Source organism: Hylobates moloch, unplaced genomic scaffold, assembly GCF_009828535.3.
Source record: "Hylobates moloch isolate HMO894 unplaced genomic scaffold, HMol_V3 SCAFFOLD_17, whole genome shotgun sequence".
Lineage (NCBI taxonomy): Eukaryota > Metazoa > Chordata > Mammalia > Primates > Hylobatidae > Hylobates > Hylobates moloch.
Genome location: NW_026652292.1, coordinates 15,359,411 through 15,365,730, shown reverse-complemented (window position 1 = coordinate 15,365,730; position 6,320 = coordinate 15,359,411). Strand labels below are relative to the sequence as shown.

The 6,320-nt window shown below is 45.0% G+C and overlaps 1 long non-coding RNA gene across 1 annotated transcript in view; it reads left to right on the top strand.

The window, feature by feature from the left end:
- The window catches only part of LOC116456857 (uncharacterized), a 13,344-nt gene extending 7,407 nt beyond the window's left edge, over positions 1-5,937 (top strand). Inside the window, exons 2-3 of the long non-coding RNA XR_004244826.2 lie at positions 3,255-3,325; positions 4,289-5,937. This is a non-coding gene — a long non-coding RNA (uncharacterized LOC116456857). The remainder of the gene's footprint in view (positions 1-3,254; positions 3,326-4,288) is intronic.
- The last annotated feature ends 383 nt before the right edge of the window (positions 5,938-6,320 follow it).

The following is a 6,320-nucleotide window of genomic DNA, read 5'->3' as shown; positions in this document are numbered from 1 at the left end:
AGGACTTGCTTTATGAATCTGGGTGCTCCTGTGTTGGGTGCATATATATTTAGGATAGTTAGCTCTTCTTGTTGAATTGATCCCTTTACCATTACGTAATGGCCTTCTTTGTCTCTTTTGATCTTTGTTGGCTTAAAGTCTATTTTATCAGAGACTAGGATTGCAACCCCTGCCTTTTTTTGTTTTCCATTTGCTTGATAGATCTTCCTCCATCCCTTTATTTTGAGTGTATATGTGTCTCTGCACGTGAGATGGGTTTCCTGAATACAGCACACTGGTGGGTCCTGACTCCTTATCCAGTTTGCCAGTCTGTGTCTTTTGATTGGAGCATTTAGCCCATTTACATTTAACGTTAATATTGTTATGTGCGAATCTGATCCTGTCGTTATGATGTTAGGTGGTTATTTTGCTCGTTAGTTGATGCAGTTTCTTCCTAGCCTCGATGGTCTTTACAATTTGGCATGTTTTTGCAGGGGCTGGTACCGGTTGTTCCTTTCCATGTTTAGTGCTTCCTTCAGGAGCTCTTTTAGGGCAGGCCTGGTGGTGACAAAATCACTCAGCGTTTGCTTGTCTGTAAAGTATTTTATTTCTCCTTCACTTATGAAGCTTAGTTTGGCTGGATATGAAATTCTGGGTTGAAAATTCTTTTCTTTAAGAATGTTGAATATTGGCTCCCACTCTCTTCTGGCTTGTAGAGTTTCTGCTGAGAGATCAGCTGTTAGTCTGATGGGCTTCCCTTTGTGGGTAACGCGACCTTTCTCTCTGGCTGCCCTTAACATTTTTTCCTTCATTTCAACTTTGGTGAATCTGACAATTATGTGTCTTACAGTTGCTCTTCTCGAGGAGTATCTTTGTGGCGTTCTCTGTATTTCCTGAATCTGAATGTTGGCCTGCCTTGCTAGATTGGGGAAGTTCTCCTGGATAATATCTTGCAGAGTGTTTTCCAACTTGGTTCCATTCTCCCCGTCATTTTCAGGTACACCAATCAGACGTAGGTTTGGTCTTTTCACATAGTCCCAAATTTCTTGGAGGCTTTGTTCATTTCTTTTTATTCTTTTTTCTCTAAACTTCCCTTCTCACTTCATTTCATTCATTTCATCTTCCATCAGCGATACCCTTTCTTCCAGTTGATCGCATCTGCTACCGAGGCTTCTGCAATCTTCATGTAGTTCTCGATACTTGGCTTTCAGCTCCATCAGCTCCTTTATGCCCTTCTCTCCATTGGTTATTCTAGTTATCCATTCGTCTAATTTTTTTTCAAAGTTTTTAACTTCTTTGCTATTGTTTTGAATTTCCTCCCGTAGCTTGGAGTAGTTTGATCATCTGAAGCCTTCTTCTCTCAACTCGTCAAAGTCATCCTCCGTCCAGCTTTGTTCCGTTGCTGGTGAGGAACTGCGTTCCTTTGGAGGAGGAGAGGTGCTCTGCTTTTTAGAGTTTCCAGTTTTTCTGCTCTGTTTTTTCCCCATCTTTGTGGTTTTATCTACTTTTGGTCTTTGATGATGGTGATGTACAGATGGGTTTTTGGTGTGGATGTCCTTTCTGTTTGTTAGTTTTCCTTCTACCAGACAGGACCCTCAGCTGCAGGTCTGGTGGAGTTTACTAGAGGTCCACTCCAGACCCTTTTGGCTGGGTGTCAGCAGCGGTGGCTGCAGAACAGCGGATTTTCGTGAGACCACAAATTCAGCTGTCTGATAGTTCTGGAAGTTTTGTCTCAGAGGAGTACCCGGCCGAGTGAGATGTCAGTCTGTCCCTACTGGGGGGTGCCTCCCAGTTAGGCTGCTGGGGGGTGAAGGACCCACTTTAGGAGGCAGTCTGTCCGTTCTCAGATCTCCAGCTGCGTGCTGGGAGAACCACTACGCTCTTCAAAGCTGTCAGTCAGACAGGGACATTTAAGTCGGCAGAGGTTCCTGCTGAGTTTTTGTTTGTCTGTGTCCTGCCCCCAGAGGTGGAGCCTACAGAGGCAGGCAGGCCTCCTTGAGCTGTGGTGGGCTCCACCCAGTTCAAGCTTCCTGGCTGCTTTGTTTACCTAAGCAAGCCTGGGCAATGGCGGTCGCCCCTCCCCCAGCCTCGCTGCCACCTTGCAGTTTGATCTCAGACTGCTGTGCTAGCAATCAGCGAGACTCCGTGGGCATAGGACCCTCCGAGCCAGGTGCGGGACACAATCTCCTAGTGTGCCGTTTTCCAGGCCCGTTGGAAAAGCGCAGTATTAGGATGGGACTGACCTGATTTTCCAGGTGCCGTCTGTTACCCCTTTCTTTGACTAGGAAAGGGAACTCCCTGACCCCTTGTGCTTCCCAAGTGAGGCAATGCCTCGCCCTGCTTCGGCTCGCACACAGTGCGCCTCACCGACTGTCCTGCACCCACTGTTTGGCACTCCCTAGTGAGATGAAACTGGTACCTCAAACAGAAATGCAGAAATCACCCGTCTTCTGTGTCACTCAGGTTGGGAGCTGTAGACCGGAGCTGTTCCTATTCGGCCATCTTGGCTCCACCCCCCGAAAAATAACTTTTTATAATAACCTGTATCCAGTTAAGTAGATATGGCTGCTCTAGTGAGTTGAGAGGACTTGATTTTTCTCCTTTCTCCTCCCCTCCCCTCCCCTTCCCTCCCCTTGCCTTCCCTTCTTCCTTCTTTACTTTCTTCTTTCCTTCCTTACTTTCTTCCTTCCTTCCTTCCTTTATTCTTTCCTTCCTCTTTCTTGTTATTTTACCCTTCAAAAGTGGGTTTTAAAGTTTCTATATACAATAAATCACTGCTACTTTATTGTATTTATCATGTAGAATTCCTTCAGTAACCACAATTACAATCCCAACAATTAGTTGAACCCAGGATTCCTGGTAACTAGGGTGTGACAGTAAGGCTGGGCTCATGGATGCCTATCTGACACGCTTACTGTGGACATGGACTCAACTACTGCACATCCCTGTAGTGGATGCAGTGGTTTGCAGCCCCCGTCTCCCCTCCAGGACTCAGGCACTCATTCGCCCAGCTGCCAGGAGTGCTGACTTTTGTTGTCTCACAGATGAGTCTGTCTTTGAGAATCCCTCCCTTAGCAGAAGAGAGCTGCCCTGCCCAAGGCCCTACCCCCTCTGCAGTTGGGGTTTGGGGAGCAGCACGCATCCTGTGGCTGGCTGGCCCCTTGCTTTGTCTAGACAACTCTGACAGCAGTCCATGGGATTGCTGAAGGCCTTTATTGCAACTGAATCATAATTCAATTTCTCCCTCTATGGAATCCTTTTTCTCTTCTTTATAGGTATTGATCCTAAAAGCACTCCCCAGTAAAAGTCCTGCATGTAAATCTCCACCTCAGACCCTGTTTCTCAGGTAAGCATACTTAAAGCCACTGGTGCTAGGAATGGTCTGAGGAAGGAGACTCTGAAATGGAATCTGGAGCTGGGTCACCAGCTGACCAGCCAGCAGGGAGGACACCATAACTAGGGGTGGGTGGGTGGATTACCTACAGCCCCTGGCAGGCTGTAACTATGCAATTGTTGCAACCTTCACTGTGGTGTAACTGCTGGAAGGCAATGCATTGGTAAGTCTAGTATCTGAGGTATCTAGGGGTTCAGGGGAAGTGGTAATTGTAAGTACAATAGAATTGGATGGCTGTTTCTGAGTGCTATAAAATGAATCAGAGAAAGGGGATGAAAGGATATAATGAATGATCACCAATTTAGGCTAAGTGTGAAAGCCAGAGGGCCTATGGCAGTTTATAAAGAGATTCTCACCTCCTGCAGCCAGAAGTAGAAAAAAGCCAGGATCAAGCCTGGAACTTAATTATAAGGCCAGGAGGGCTCCAGAGAAGCTTAAAATTTTCAATCCTAGTATGTGTGCTATGCCAAGGTCAGGACCCTGACTGGGAAAGAGTGAGATGCTGAGACTTGGAATAAGGATATATGTGTTCCTGCACCAAAAATCTCAAATCCTCAGATTCCCTTCAACCCTCTGGGCCCACTGCTCCCTATTAAAAGCTAGTGCTACCCTGGCTTGAAGAGAATGCAGGAGCTTTTTCTTGCAAGATAGCATGTTCTTAACTCAGGGTTGATCCTAACTCCATTCCTGGACACTAGGCCAGTAAATAGAATGGGGATCAGCAACTACAGTCTCCTGGCCAAATCCAGCCTGCAGTCTATTTTGGTAAATAAAGTTTTAGTGGAATACAACCACATCCATTCAATGACACATTGCCTATGGCTGCCTTCATGCTACAATGGGAGAACTGAGTAGTCATGACAAAGTCCATATGGCCCACAAAACCTAAAATGTTTACTATCGGGTTCTTTACAGGCAAAGTTTGCAGACCCTGAACTAGAGTCAAGTACAATAAAACTTGACAGGAGAAGTGCTGATTGTGATAAGGAAGGAAAAATAGACACCAAAGAAGATGCAAGACTGAGCCAGCAAGTACTAGCAGGAGTGGAAGAATATATATGGGATGAATCCTGAAGGGCCTGGGTTAAGAAGGATGCAATATATAGTTGGATGCTGGAAACTTTATCTACATGGGAGCACTCCCCTGAGATAGAGAATTTAGCACTCTTCTTTGTTGACTCTTGGGGTATCTTTGTTGACTCTTTTCTTTCTTAGAAATGCAATGATCAACTATGTGGAGGGGATATGTGAGAAATGCCTTAGCAGACGATGAAGAAAGAGATCAAAAGGCTCCGAGAAGCAGGAATGCTATGGTGGATATGCAGTCAGCTCTCTGTATCTGTGGGTTCAATCAACCTCGGACTGAAAATATTCAGCATTTGGGAAAAAAGTGGCATCCCATACTGAACATGTGCAGACATATTTTCCTTGTCATGATTTCCTAGTCAATACAGTACAGTGACTATTTACATTGCATTCACATGATATTAGGTATTATAAGTAATCTAGAGGTGATTTAAAGTGTATGGGAGGGTATGTGTAGGTTATATGTAAATCCTAGGCCATTTTATATCACAGACTTGGGTATCTACAGATTTTGGTATCCAAGGTAGGTTCTGGAACCAATCCTTTATGGATGCTGAGGGACAACTGTACACTGGTTCTCCCTATCCATGGTTTTGCTTTCCACAGTTTGGTTACCCCCAGTCAACTGTGGGCTGAAAATATTAAATAGAAGATTCTAGAAATAAATAATTCATAAGATTTAAATTGCACATTGTTCTGAGTAGTGTGATGAAGTCTTGCACTGTCCCCCCCAGGATGTGAATTGTCCCTTTGTCCAGTGGATACATACTGTCTACACTTCCCTCCAGTTAGCCACTTCACCATCTTGGTGATCAGATGGACTGTCAAGGTAACTCAGTGCTTGTGTTCAAGGCACCCTCATTTTACCTAACATTGGCCCCAAAGCACAAGAGGGGTGATGCTGGTGATTCAAATATGCCAAAGGGAAGCCATAAAGTGCTTCCTTTAAGTGAAAAGGTAAAAGTTCTTGAGGAAAAAAAAATTATATGCTGAGGTTGCTAAGATCCATGGTAAGAACAAATTTTTTACCTGTGAAATTGTGAAGAAGGACAAAGAAATTTATGCTAGTTTTGTGTTTATACCTCAAACTGCAAAAGTGCCACAGTGCATGTATAGGAAAATACATCATATATATGGGGCTTGGTACTATTCACGGTTTCAGGCATCCACCTGTTGGGTGGCCTTGGAACGTACTTCCCACAGATAATGGGGGCCTACTGTACTTTGTAAGACCGAACAATCCACCAGTTCACTGTATTTCACAGGGGCACCCAGAAGGCAACCTTTTACCAAAGCTGTAAGGAATGAGCTGGTGAGAGGGCCAATGTGTCAATAAGAAACTCAATGGTGGCTACCCCCTCTAGGGGAGGGCTGATACTGTATACTGTGCCGGGATTCTATAGAACTGTGATCTCTAAAAGCAATGGGAATGGTAAGATCCCAGATTGATAGAGGCCGGGTGGCAGACCATAGGTGGCAGACCATAGGTAGCAGACCAAGAAGAATGCAATTATTATCATGAATGGAAAGGTTGGAGTGGCAGCCAGGGGTCCTCACCCATAGAGAGCTGTGGAGATGGTTACTAGACCACAGTGTTATTAAGGGCAAGATACAGGGGCACATAAGAATAATGCCAACACTTCACTGAAGAGTCATGGCCAATTTCCAGATCTGAGCCTATCCTTCGACCCAGAACCTGTTGACTGGAGAGGCTAGTTTAAGGAAGGAGCCTGCTGTACTATGGCAAGTTCATATGATAACAATTCCCCCAGTCTTTACTCAAAGGGATCTGTGGCCACTTACTTGGGTAACTGTTCAATGGGAAAAAGGGCAATCCTAGATATTTCCAGGACTCTTAGGC